We start from the raw sequence: 15,462 nt of genomic DNA, 5'->3' as shown, positions 1-15,462 counted from the left end.
AAGGGGATTCTTAAAAAAACCATTAAACAGAAAGATAACTCTTCATCTTAAAAAGATGAAAGGCCAGTTCCTCCTCCTCAGCTGACAGTTTTTTAGTAAAAGCAAACACTATCATGTATGGTGTTTTATATATTATAAAGCATGTTCATAGATAAGTTACTTAGCTTCTTTGAACCTCACTTTTCTTATATTTAAAACTGGGTTAACAGCAACACTTTGCGAGTATTTAGTAAGACAATGTATAGGATGTGTTCAGCACTTTGCCTGGCTCCTAGCAAGTTCTCAGCACATGGTCACAGTGGTGATAATAGTAGCAGTAGGATTAGTAGTAAAAGGGCAATTGGAATTGTCATTTTAGGAATTAATAACTGAGGCATGGCAAAGTGAAGGGACTTTCATGGTGGCCCCAAAGGGCAGACATGGATTAAGTCCTCATAGGCAGGCTATTTCACCCCATATCCAAATTCTTCCCTCTGGGCCACAGCTGTACTTCCAGGCTCTCAGAAAGTATTCTGTTTTCCTCTTGGCTCTATTCCCTACCAACTGATCGTGGGCTTCTCTCAAGTAGCCTGTATTATAGGATTTCCATTCTGGGCCACTCCATCCTCCCCTACATGAGTTCAATATTTCAATAGTCCCAACATAAATGGTGTATTTTCACATAAACACATGGTAGTGATGTCATAACAGCATGAACTTTAGAGTGAGCAAACCTGAGTCAGAAGTGAGCTTTCCACTTCCTATATACAGGATATTGGGCAAAGGACATAACTCTTCTTTATCTTTGAAAAAATAAAAATGAGGTGCTAGTATTTACTTCATAGAATTGTGGTGAATTATTAAATGAGCCCTGGTCAGGTAGCTCGGTTGGTTAGAGCATTGTCCCAATATGCCAAGGTTGCAGGTTCAATCTCCAGTCAGAACACATATAATAACCAATGGCCCACTCAGTGTGGCTCAATGATTGAGGTAAACCCATGTACCGGGAGCTCACTAGTTAAGAGTCTCAGTCAGGGCACATGCCTCGGTTGTGGGCTTAATCTCCAGTAGTGGGTACACAAGAGGCAGTTGATCAATGACTCTCATTTGATGTTTCTGTCTCTCTTGCCCTTTCCCTTCATCTCTGAAATCAATAAAGATATATTTGAAATATAAGAATCAATCAATGAATGCATAAATCATTGGGGCAACAATTTAATATTTCCTTCCTTCCTTCCTTCCTTCCTTCCTTCCTTCCTTCCTTCCTTCCTTCCTTCCTTCCTTCCTTCTTTCCTTCCTTCCTTTCTCTCTTTCTTTCTTCTCCCTTTCTTTCTAAAATCAATAAAAAAGATTATTAAACGAGGAAGCATGTGGAAACAGTTTAGCATAGCCACGCAGAGCCAGGCACACAGTGAATAGTAAATAAATGACTATTTGATGATTAACTTTTACAGAAACATTTGTTCTTCTGGGTCCCAAGTACTAGTCTCCTAGACTAAATAACTTCCCGATTTTCCTCCCTGTTCAGTTCCCAGACACATCACAGATTTAAAAGAATATTAAAAACTCAGAGCTATACCTATACAGAATATCCCATAACCCTTTCTGCTTTGAGCTCCTAAAGCTATTTCATAGAAAAGTGACCTTATTTTTAAATAGAGGGGCAATTGAAAATCCGTGAACGGACTTACCCCCTAATGATTTTTTTCTCAGACATAATTATAATAATTAGCATTATGAAGTGCTAATTATCTTTGGACACAGAGGACCTACACACCAGAGACAGAGGTCCACATTAAGTAAAGTGGATTTCACTTTCTTCAGTTACGAGATTCCTCTATTTTCTTCTTTGTGATGGTGCAAAAGATATTTAGTCCATCAAATCTCATTTAAAACCCTTTCCCAGTTAAGGAACCTATCTGCTAGCCACTACAGTCAGACTCCACATTGAACTTATGGGTATATAAAAACATTGTTCCAAACTCATCACTTTTTTTTTGTTAGATTCTATAGTTATAGGCCAGGGCTTAGAACCTGGGAAGAATCCAAGACTGTAAAGATCACAAGTTTTTTGTTTAGATGGCAAATCATTTTTATTATCAAAGAGAGAAACTTCCATCCTACACTGAGTCTTGGAAACTCTGGTGGGATGATTGCTGAATGTGTTAAGAGAAACTCAGGATGTGGTACGCAGAGTTTCAAGTGGAAGGGGACTTGTGGAATCATCTATTTCAACCATTTAGTTATACAGAGAAGAAACTGAGCTACAGAACTACTTCTAAACTAAATCTGGAGCTGCTGATTGCTGATGCTTTTAATAGAATTTTCATCATACCGCATTGGGTCAGAGGGCTGCTCAAGTCATGTACTAAAGTGTGGAAAATATTTAGACTAAGGAATGAGCCATTGGTGTAAGATAGCGACTTTTAGCCTTTTTCATCCCATGGCACATATAAACAAATTACTCAAATTCTTTGGCACACCAAAAAATATATATTTTCGCCAATCTGATAAAAATATGTATAATTTTGATTCACTCACACTGACACTAATTCAAAAGAATATATGCACCCCTATATTCATTGCAGCATTATTTACAAGATTTGGAAACAGCCCAAGTGCCCATAGTAGATGAGTCGATGAAAAAGCTGAGTACATTTACACAGTGGAATACTACTTGGCTATAAAAAAGAAGGAAATCTTACCTTTTGTGACAACATGGTTTAACCTGGATAGTATTATGCTAAGAGAAATGAGCCAGTCAGAGAAGACAAGTCCCATATGATTTCACTTACATGTGGAATCAAATGAACAAAATAATCTAACAAAAAAAAAAATAGAATCAGACTGAACAGACTGATAGCTTTCAGAGGGGAAGGGACATATGGGGTTGGATAAAAAAGATAAAGGGATTAAAAAAACACACCTCAGAAACAGGCAACAGTGTGATGGTTATAAGAGAGAAAGAGGGGTGAGGAGAGTAGAAGAGGATAAAGGCGGATGGGAGGGGGGGATAAGTGGTGATGGAGGGAGACTTGACTTGGGGTGGTGAGCAAACAATACAAAACACAGATGATATATTATAGAATCATACACCTGAAACCTATTTAATTTTATTAACCAATGTCTCCCCAATAAATTAAAAAAATAAATATGTAAATAAAATAAAAGAAACCTTTTTCCATTTAATAACTTTCCCCTTAGAGATAGAGTTTTCAGAAATATGTGAAAGTCATTAAGCACAGTATTTGTGTATATTCAAAGTGCATAGTGAAAAGAAGTGACAACTTGATACTAGTCAGAGAGATAGAACTTAGGACCTTAGTTGCCTGATTCCTGGGATGAAGCAATTTTTCATCCATTGATAATTTTTATTGGACTTCCTTCTCCCATTTGGGTCTCCAGGTCCAATATTTACACCTGAATGATTCTCAACATTTTGAGAGATAAGTGCGCTGGATCAGCTGCTGTCCCAGACAGTTTTTAAATGTATTTTCAGCACATCTTCAGACAGTTATTTTTTTCTGTGTTCAATTTTGTTCATCTTCTTACTTAACTTTTCAAGTGCTACTATTTCCTTTTTAAACGTGGTATTGAGAAGCGCAAACACTATTGAAAGCACGAATCTTAGGAGCATAATTGTGCATTATCTTCCTTTTATATTGCAGATGGAAAACATTAAATCTAGGGGGAATAGAAATATGCTCAATCAGATACTGATAGCACAATTTGCTTTAAAAATACTTACCTGTGGAGAATAAAAATAGTGATTTTTTTTTAAAGGTGGCAACTTTCCATCATTTTTAGAAAGAGCTAAATGGCATGAAGAGTTAGAATTCTGTCTGCTGTGAGCCAGACTTCCCTGCCGATGCTATTCTTTCCCTTTGCAATTCGATATTTCAGTGAGGGATTCAGGTGGGGTGGAAAGAGGGAGTACTCCTGTAAGCAGTGTATCATAATTTGGGGGTTTCAGGAATATTTGGAAAGGATACCATGATCTGTCCCATGGCTTAGATTACATTTCAGTCACCATAAGTACTTACCATACATTTAATAGATTTATTAAAGGATAATTGACAAAGAGTACAATGCACATGTGTAAAGTATATCATTTGATAACTTTGATGTATTTATAAACCCATGAAACCATTGCCAAAATCAAGATAGTGAACATAGCCATGATCCCCAATAATTTCTTCACTCCTAACCCTGTTTTCAGACAACCACTTATCTCCTTCCTGTTCCTACAGATTAGTTTAAACTTTTTAGTGTTATATATAGGTGGCCTTATATAGTACATACTCTTTGTTCTCTGGCTCCTTCCATTCTGCATAGTTATTGATTCATCTAGGCTCAGGTCAGCAAACTGCGGCTTATGAGCCACATGCAGCTCTTTGGCCCCTTGAGTGTTATGAAAGAATAAATGGTGATAATATGATTAATATGATCATCACACACACACACACACACACACACACACACACACACACTGAAACTGTAGGTAATTCTTTCAGATATTCAACCTAACTATCTAGCTACAATTTAATTGAAAACCCTCCCAATATTATGTATGATACCCCTATTTTATCCTAGCTAATCTGAAAACTAAAGAAAAATATTGGACTTTGAGCATTTAATCTAGATACAAGATAAAGAGCTCTACCTCCACATATCTTGCATTTATATTCTCTTTTCCACTTATAAAATGTCTTTTCCCCAATAAGGCAAGACATAGATGTCTATGCTAAAATTCTATTTCTTCTTTATAACACTGTCCTAATTCTATTGTATGGGTGTAATATGTAGCAAATATTTTATCTTTTAGTAGAAGTCCTTCACTTTTGGAATGAATTTTTTTAAAGCTCTCCAAATCTCTCATGCTCATTTTAAAAAATATCCTCACATAGAAATATTTAATTCCTTGATACCATAAAAATTACAAAGTAGTTATTCCAACAGCTTTATTTTCTCTTTCCTTTTCCAGGACCCACTATCCCCCCTCCTTATAAGCTCAAACAAATACTTTGAGGGGAGAAAAGTGTTACCCACACACCTGCATAAAAGTCTATGGAAACTCATAGCAAGAAGCCTAGTCCACATTATATCTTTCCTCCCACCCAAAATTGTAATAATCAGAATGGTTAATGATCCACACTAAATTCTGTTTTCTTATTTCCAATCATTATGCTAATATCACAGAGATAAATAAACCTTTAGTTGTGTGTAAGAAAAGAAAATCTTTTCAAATTCATCCAATCAAGTTATTCTGAATTCAATCTTTCCATGCCTTGCAAAATCAGTTATATCTGGTTGTTTTCTCAATTTCCTGATTAAATCTGTCAATGGATTTTCTACTGCTCATTCTGCTATTTACCCAGAGTATTAATAAACTTCTTTACCTCCTGTGGATCTATAAATATTTCTGTTTTATTATCAGAAACAACCCTTAATTGGACTAGAGATAGGACTTATCTGCTCCACTTACGTAGTGAATGAACTTTCTTGGCTCCAAAGCAACCTTTTTTTTTTTTTTATTTACCATTTACTGATAATTATTGCACCCCTACCACATGCCAGGCACCATTCCTGGGCTCAGGGTTAAGTGGTGCAAAGGCAAGCAGGGTCACTGATCTCAAGGATCTTAGATTCAGTTAGAGAGATGGTTAATAAGCACATCACCAAATAAAGCAGAAACTTGATGAAAAATTATACAAGAACACACTACAGGGATTCTGGAGCTTCTTGACTAAAGGGAGGAGAATAGAAATGTATGCCAAGGAAGAGTAGCCTAGCATGTCCTCTTTAAAAAGCTAGCATCATAACTGATGCTGGAATGATGAGAAGGCACCAACCAGGCAAAGGTCCAAGGAAGGGATTTTTCAGGCAGTGGGAACAGCAGATGCAAAGGCTCCGAGTAAAATACTTGGGTGTATTTTAGGACAATAAAAAAAGACTTGTGTTTGGAACTAAGTAAACAAGTAACTGCAACTGAATTGAGATTGGTCTTTATTTAACTACCTGTGTTTAGTAATAGTGGCTAAAATATATTGGGCCCTTAGTATGAGCCAAGCACCAGGCGTTATCTCAGTCAATTAAAAAAATGACAGCATAAGGAAGCTAACCTTTATTATTTCCATTATACAATGGACAAAATTGAAGTTCAGAGAAGTGAGTTGCTATAGGATATTTAACTAGTAAGTAGACCAACCAAACCTAAGCCTTTACCCAGTAAGTTATACTGCCAACCTAACATCTTTCCTACCACTAGTTTGAACTATTTCAACTTTGCTTTATGTATTCACTTTTGCAACTAGAGTTTAACCACTTTTGTTTCAGGACTACCCTATCTCATACCTTCAGTATCTGTATAATACCTTATTTACTAGGTAGGAGACAGCAATATGCTGATACCTGCTTAGCATCTAACCCCCGTCTTCTCCCAAGAAAGCCCTGGTTAATGGCATTTGTTGATTCCATGGTGTAAACACTCCCCCACTGGCTAATATCGTTAATAATGAGTCATCTGCTAAATGTGCAGATTGAGAAGGGATGAGCCCTATCGGCTCTTTTGGGCCAGTATATGTACCACTGATAGGAGATGCTCCATACATACTCACTTGAAAGAAAACCTATTCATAGAAAAAGAGTTTGGAATCCCTTTGATGAAAGTCAGAATCACAAAGGCTAAAACAAAACTCATCTTATTACTCTCCATCCTCTAATGAACAAGTTGGGAGAAAGGTAGGATGGAGTGCATGGGGGGAGGGGGAGGGGAAGGGTCTCTTCTCCCTTGGTTTGTGCCAGTGAGATTTGTAGCACTGTCACGTGAAATATTTTGCCATTGAGTTTGCTCACTGTGGAGCGAATCGTCTCCTAGAATGCAGCGCGTACAAATGGTTATTTCAAAATGAAGAGGCACAGCACCTCAGGTACCTATATAAGTTCAGGATGGTTTTGTTAATTGAGAATTTAGGAGACCGAGCTCCTGGATGCAGCACCTGAGGAATTGTTTTACAACACAGAAGCCAATAGACAATATGGACCTTTTATGAATGAGCTGGAATCTTTGCGCTGGGGGTGGAGAAACTGCCTTCCAAGTGCAAATTCCAACGTGGAATCGCCCAATAGTAATTCATGACAGAGATACAACATATGCTCTCACGATAGAGTGGGAGTTACAGGACACAGAGAGCAAGTAAGCAGCAGAACCTCCGTGAGTTACAGCACCTCATTGCCATTATAAAACATCTTTATTGGGAGAGAAAACGCAATATTTTGGTAGAAGGAGATGAAGTAGGTAGTCTGGATGGCTCGCTTATGGTAGAATGTGCAATTTTACAGCTGGGATATGCCTGTCTGCTTTGTGTCTTCCCTGACTCACAGCCTAGCCTGAGCAGGCATTGAGTTTACACAGTTTAATCCATAAAGCAATCAAGGTGCTTAGCTGGAACTTGGGAAATGGAGAATTTTATGAAAGGGAAGCTTATATTCCAGAGTTCTCAAATGCTATTCTCTCCCTCCCTTTTGAAAAGTGAATTTAATTTGGACATCTTTGGAAAAGCTGTGTTTTATGTTTTCTTGGGGCAGTATAAAATACATACCTTCACCTGTATAAAATACATACCTTTTTTTTGTTAATGGTTGCTACCATTTTCTTAGAAAAGTCTTAATTCTAAAAACACATCATTGGAGTCAAGTACAGAAGCTTAGTACCCTTGATTCATTGAGGCTTAGAACGAACATCTGATTTTCTTTCCAACTGTATAGTGACAGGGAGGGTGGTGTGTAAACTCATCAGAGTGATAACATTCAATCTGACTTTTTAGAGCTAAAAAAGTTGATCATGCAAATCTTTAGTAAGGCTAATGTGTGAGAAGATATTTTTTTTTAACCTAGGAGCAAGAGAAGAAAATTCATATCCTGTCCACAAAGAGATGCCAACCTCGTGTTTCTGAATGGACAAGTTGGAAGATTTGAACCCTTAAACTGCTTGACAAATCAGAATATCAAAATAACCAGAAGTTTCATGGCCAAAGGTAGGCGTCTCAGAGAGTGGGGATGAGAGTAGAGCCCTTTGCTGAAAATATGCAATATTTAAAAATTCCCAGTCTATCCCTTATTGTTTTCATCAAAGTGAATATGATTCATCTATGTCCGTGATCAGCAAACCTTGGCTCGGGAGCCACATGTGACTCTTTGGCCCCTTGAATGTGGCTCTTCCACATATACCACAGCCTGGGCGAGTCTATTTTGAAGAAGTGGCATTAGAAGAAGTTTAAATTTAAAAAATTTGGCTCTCAAAAGAAATTTCAATCTTGTACTGTTGATATTTGGCCCTGTTGACTAATGAGTTTGCCAATCACTGATCTATGTGAACCTTTAAGAGTTCATTTATATATTCAGTTTTTCTTAAACGACCTGCTAGTTTTGTTGAAATGCTCCTTCAACACACTTTGAATCTCAATCATATGTTGAAGGGTTGGTTTTTATTTTTTTTGAAAGATAAAAGAAGGCCATCAATTTCATGATTTCAGTGATATGACTCAGGAATGTCATTATTTTTCTTTTATAAATTTGATCAGTAAGAAAAATGCCATAAAATGGTTGTGGTAATTCTCTGGAAAGTTGGTCTCTTAGCATCTATGTTTAGAAAAAAAAATGTTTCCATGGGTACTTTGAATTGATATACATCATTGGTAAGTTTTCTTTATTTGTTATTGTCTTTTAAAAAGCATGAAAATGTCTTTTCTATTTGGAGTTGTTTTCAGGAAATATGGACTCTTCTCTCTCTCTCTCTTACTACCTCCTGGCTACACTCACTTTCTATGCTATTTGTGTATCTACATTATTCATGCTTACCAGCCCAGCTGTAAAATAAAAATAGAGGGAATGAATGAGTTCTAAGGATCAACATAAAAATACGGCCTGAACTCCAGCCAGATGTTGAATCTAACTCATGTTATATGGTGCACCACTTTCTTATCTTATGCAAAATTCTATTATCCAAACTACTTCTTTTCTGCAAACCTGGTGATCTGAAATCATGCTTTATGCTTTGGACTCTTCTTAATTAAGCTAATAAAATCATAATTCTCCACGTCTCCTGAAGATCATTAGAATTCCTATAAGACCTGAGAAGTTTTCATATTAGTCAAAAAGGAAGAAAACTACTGGGTTTTGTTTCTCTGTTTCTGAAATTTAGATTTATTTCTATTTACTCAGTGGTCTGAAAACATTGTGTGGTCTTCTTTGACGCTCTTTAAAAAATTAAAACAGAATCGCCCCAACTTCTCAGTGCTGATATTTTGGGAGGCACAGTCCTCAGAGACTATCTTAATCTGGAGGCTGCTATTTCTGCTGCTGGCAAAACTGAAAAGCAAAACACCACTGACGCAGTGAAAAAGCCCAGTTAACTTTGCATCAGATCTCATTGTTCCTACTAGGATGCACTGCTTTCCACACACAATAGTGACCGACCTGGGTGATCTTTTTCATGTAGGGGGGAAGACATTTTTAAACTCATTTTGTCAGCTCCAGAGTTTCACGTGTCTATAACAGGAATGAAGAGATCTCCAAGTCTGGAATGAAACACAGAGATAGTTGCTGGCAATTTGAGCCTTTTGTAAATTCTCCTCTCAAGCTGATGCACACGGCCGAGTAGGAAAATGTGTATTCCTCATTGAACTCCAACCGGCAGCTTCCCAGCTTTCTGCCGTCAATTGTAGTAAAATCATTGTCAATTAATCAACTGGAAGAGCGAACACCTGCCCAATTTATTATTATTTTTTACAAGTAATTAGGGGGTCCAATAAAGCAGCAGGAATAGATACATTTTTAGGTAAAAGCATATGTCAAAACCTGCATGTTTCTAAGCAATTCCATATCAGTACCAGAGAGAGAGAAAGAAAAAAGAGAGAGAGAATATCTCTTTTAACAACAAACAACCACAAAAAATTCTGAAGCATGAAACAAAGAGGCTTGTCAAGCAACAGTCTTCATTGCCTAGGATCTCAGCACCTGCAAGCATATTTAAAAGCATCATGTGTGAGAAATATATGTAGGTCACTGTTGTTGTGTAGGTGGCATAGGTACCGTTAGCCTGGGTACAATAAGCCTATATCTACCAGTTTTATGTGTATTTGGTCAGCCAGACAACAGAAGCAGACTCTAAACGAGAGAGAGAGAGAGAGAGAGAGAGAGAGAGAGAGAGAGAGAGAGAGAGAGAGAGAGAGAGAGAGAAGCAGCCTGGTGGCAGAAACCCATGTATACTTGCACAAAACAGGTGGTGTTCTAGTTAGGATGCCATATTTGCTATTTAGGGTTCTTGTGATCTCTGGAAGGATGGGTAAGCTATAGGGTGCGTGGGATGAAGCGACACAAAGAATCCACAGCGCTCCAAGCCTGCAGGCTCTGTGCGACCTGGCACTCCATGGACCGAGATGGGTTATCTCAGCGAGCCTGCCACGGAGGCTCTCTGAAATTTGGGTTACCACATTTAGCTGTGGGATTACAGCGCATCAGACCACAGATAGGAGATAATGCCTCAGGCGTGCGGCTGTGGCAATGTATGCCTTGCAAGACTGATTATGGCAGATTCGAGGGCTGGGGGAGATGGAGGTGAGGCAGGACGTGGAATAGGTAATACAGCCTGGCTTGTGGCTTTTGCTAGTGGCTTGTCATGGCATACCAGCTCCCACGACCTGGTGCCCCACCTACACCGACAAACCAAACAAAGCTCTAAAATATTCTGTGCCTCCATCCTTCTTTCTCAGGCAGACAGCAATAAACCAAAATTTATTTTCCTCAATAGGAGTCCAACAGCACATAAAAGGGGGAGGATTTATTTTTATTTCCCTCCCCCCATTACATTGAACTGTCCTTTTGTTGCCTAAAGCAATAGGTTCACACAAAGCACTGTGAATTTTTTCCTTAATGATTCAGTGCTCATTGCTTTCAGTGGCCAGAAGCTCTTAAGGTATTTATGAAACAAATTGTCACCTCACCAAAACTTTGTCCCTTCACATGTTTGTTAGTGAGCTTTATTTCTCACTTCATGTCTGTTGTGTAATCTCCCCAACACTCGCACAAGTCCCAGATGAATCTGGTAGAATTCTGAATACAATTGAACTGTGATGATCATTCTTGCTAGTCCAGCTGTCTCAGATTTTGAACCTATTCACATTTCTCAAAATCCCAGTGTTTCCTTCTGATTTATAAAGACCATTTACATGCCATATCAGCTCACAGGGGTCATTGCATATGTCTCAGTTTCCTTATAAGAAAAAAAAATTGCTTAGCATAATCTGTTCCCTACTCACATTACTGATTGTGATGTAGCTCCAATGCAAAAAGGTGTTGCTCACATAACTGAGCTATTTCCAAAATACTGTGGCAGTCTGTCCTCCCTTTCTCCCAGGTGCACCTCTATATTCTGAAAAATAAAAATTATGATAGTCATCCAAGTATTCTCAAACTATTTTAGGATCTTTGCCTTTTGGGCACATGCTTGCTAGGATTACATTACCTGCATTGTTGTATTTGGGTAGACTAATTTCACACAATTAATTGTGATCAGAAATGCTGAGTCACCTCTGATCCAGGGCATTTAATGGTCATTGTGTGTATGAGACTTTATACAGCTTTATCTTTTCTTTCTAACAAAGCAACTGACCCACTTTATATGCTAGTTCTTTCTTCCTGTTTGGTCCACCAGTGACTCCTATGTATATAATATTCCAGCTATTCCCTACGGACATGTTGGACATAGAACATAAACAGAAAATATACCTATATTGAAATAGACATTGATATTTGGGAAACTTTTTGTTACTGAAGCTTAAACTATCCTATCCTGACTATTAAGCTAGTTCACTGGGATGACAATACATGCGATATGTAAAAGGGGATGCAAGACCAAACAAGTTTGGGGAAAACTCATTTGAACAAAAACTGAATAAACTACTTAGGTTGTTTCAGATTCATTAATGGCTTATGAATCTTCACAAGCCTTTTGTAAAGAAATGAAAACATCCCCAATAAAATACTGCCTATTTGAGGACTATCCAAAAGGCCTTGTGTACCAATGGATGCATGCCAATTTCCACCACCTCACCAGCCTTTGTCCTCATGGGATGACATCAGGGCAGTCCTCCCTCCTTGTCAACAGAAGCTCATGGCGTGGTACTGGCTTCAATGCTGCTCCAGGGTCTCTGTAATCCACTTATTTGAGGAAGTCTATAAACTCATTCTCTTCTTGAATGTTAGCTGGTTTCAAAGGCAAGTGTATAATATTTTGCACATGAAAAAGAAAGTGGTGTTATTCTTTAGAAGGTGATTATATATATATATATATATATATATATATATATATATATATATTCCATATATATACACACACATATATATATGTGTGTATATATATATATATACATACACACACACACACACACACACACATATATGTATGTTTTAAAGGTAGACTTTGACATTCCTCTGGCTCACTAATTTCTTTTCTTTTTCCTTCTGATTAAAAACATACCCTTCACTTACAAGAAAAAATATATTACCATACGTGCTACAAATAGAAGCCAACACACCAAGAAAGTAACTGCTGCTAAAAGCTGGCTAATTGAAATGTAATTTATTAGTTTCCAACAGAACTCGATACACACACACACACACACACACACACACTCACAATCACACATACGCACAGAATTTTGGCCTCTCAACCCTTTTCCAAGGTTGCATTTACGCTTCTTTATCTGGCAGGTTGGGTTTTATTATTATTTTCCTGTGCTTGAGAAACTGGAAACATTCATTGCATTGAAATCTAAATATGGCTACTAACACATATAATCAGTAACACTGTGTCTTGCCCCCCCACCAAACTATTTTTGAGATGGGATCATTGTGTAGATGCCACCATAACAGCATTCTGTCTGTCCATAATGTGCTGTATTTGGAGAGGATTATCAGAACTCAATTCTCAAAATGTTATTCTGATGCAAATCGAGGCCATTCTATTTCAAGAGATTCTCATTTCTTTTTTTCAAACTCACCCTTCTTTTTTAAAGCTAATTTGGTCTGCAAGGAACCAGTTAGGTAAAGCACCTGTGTTTCTAAGCCTTAGGCTGCAAGTGTCTAAAATAAAAGCAAATTCCAAATTTTTAGAAAAGTAGGAGGCGGAGGAGAAGAGAAAGAAAGAAAAAATAAAATGTAAAAGGAAGAAAAGAAAGAAGGAAGGAAAAAAAATTCTGCTCATGCACTCACTTTCTGAATTGATACACGAGCAGCCCAGATCTTATCAGATAATACACACATTTAGAAATCCGTCTGCACGTGTCTGTGTTCCTACCGCCCATTCTGCCTAGCTAAAACAACATCTTTTCTTCCCCCAAAAATCTGTTTCCTTCTTACATAGTCCAAATGTTAGAATGTGGTTTGAATTCTTTTTTGAACATTAATTTAAACAGCATGGGAATAGATCAGCCCCTATAAGTCTAAATAAAACTTCCTTTGACATATATAATATGGTGCTTATTTGGAGGCTAATGGAGTTGGAAAGAAAAAGGGGGAAAGAGTTAAATACAGAAAGAGTAAGCTTCATGGGAGATTATATATATATATATAAAATTGCTGGTTTCCCCCATCCCCTATCTAACCTATTTAGCAGAAATTTACAGCAAAGCTCTAAATTGATTTTCATACCAGCATTCCAAATGTTCAGATACTTGACCTGATCAGAAAAAAATGCAAATGACACAGTGCCACTTAGTGGAAAGGGGGGAAAATCATTGTGGACGAGAAAGAAAGTCAACAGGCATCCATATCTTCTGGAATTACAGACACAAGTCATGTATGACATTTAGAAGCTTTGCCTTTTGATGGCTTTCAATCACATTAAACTTCTGCCACAATAATAAGTAAATTGTGCCATACGCTATCACAACAAACATTTGCAAAGAGAGCATGGGGGAATCCATTCCACATTGATGGTACAGAAACATTATAAACTCTATTTGCTCAAGGAGAGAAATTGGAGTGACTTATTATGGTGAGACAGTCTCCTAAACAGATAGAACCATATAATGTTTGGTAGCTGGATAAATTATAACGAGACACTGCTCATACTTGGTTCTACGGAGCAACTTTCTCCTCTGCCTTAAGAGAAAGCTGGCAAATCATTCACTTCCATAGATTGTTAAGGACCTTAAGAAAGCCAATGCTGAGGCAGAACCACATTGCTCCAGTTTCTGGTAAGCCAGGGGCCAGGGCTACCAATTTAGTTTGTGAAGTGACTGTTTCGTTTCTATTAAAAATTAAGGTCACTCTCTAAGTGAAGCCTTTTGCAACTATTGCATTATCCTTGGGGGTAAATTTTGAAATACCTTTAGATGTCTCTCTGTGCACCTATTACATGTTGTTGTCTATCAAGCTATCAAGTAGCATTTCTTTATTCTAATATTTTGCAAAATTCCCAGCATGCTTTGACAAAAGCACTGACTCTATTTATGTATGTAGAACTTGACACACCCCGTAAAGGGCATCAAGGCCGCTCTTTCCCTCTCCCACTCCCTCCTGTTCCCTGTTGGAGTGAGAGATTATTTAACCAGCTCTGAAGTGCTCTGCAAGTCTGCTTCCTCCCACCACCTCCCAGATCCCCAATACTCTGGTAAAGATACTACCTTTGGATACTAAATTTAATTTTGAAAACAAACTTCCCCCTCCCCGCCCCTCCCTCTCCACATGCTTTACCCCTCACCTAAGTAACCTGGAGCAGGATATATTCAAAAGACTACGTCTTCCACTGGGCCAAGTTGCCATCTTTTTCAGGCTAGGTGGTGCTGAATGCAAACGGCAGCAATGATGGTTACACAAAAAGTGTCTCAGGCAACCCAGGCAGCACTTGGGGAGTCAGCAAGGAAATAAAGATGAGCAGCACTCATAGCGCTTAATCAGAAGCTCTTTCTACAAGGAAAAAAAAGAGAGAAATTAAAAAAAATGTTCCTACATTACCTACAGTGTTGTTAATGTAACTTTCTATTTACATAATATGCAAAAAGGGCTGTCTGCAAACTGCAGTAATCTATATGGAATGAGGACAAAAGATACTGATTTCTCTAAAATGTTCTTGTTAAGGAATAATCAAGAAGTTAGAACCTCTAATCTTGCAGTCAAAGCAGAAGTTTGAGGGGTTTTTTCCTCCTCTTTTTAATTTTTTTCCATTTTGCTCATGTATATACATTCACATGCACAGACGAGTACAGACAGATTTACAGATATCAAATATATCGTCTTTAACATTCAGAAACTAAATTAAACTTCAAAGAAAAAGTTAAAGTTCTCAATAAAGACAACATTTATTCACTTTTGATATAGCCTGAAGCTCTTTCAGCAAGTTTGCTCTGAGATGTCTAAGAAAATGTGTGTGTGTGTGTGTGTGTGTGTGTGTGTGTGTTCCTGCAGGTGTAAGAGGGAGAG

Source organism: Pipistrellus kuhlii, unplaced genomic scaffold, assembly GCF_014108245.1.
Source record: "Pipistrellus kuhlii isolate mPipKuh1 unplaced genomic scaffold, mPipKuh1.p scaffold_m20_p_11, whole genome shotgun sequence".
NCBI lineage: Eukaryota > Metazoa > Chordata > Mammalia > Chiroptera > Vespertilionidae > Pipistrellus > Pipistrellus kuhlii.
Note: the sequence above shows the minus strand (reverse complement) of the source record.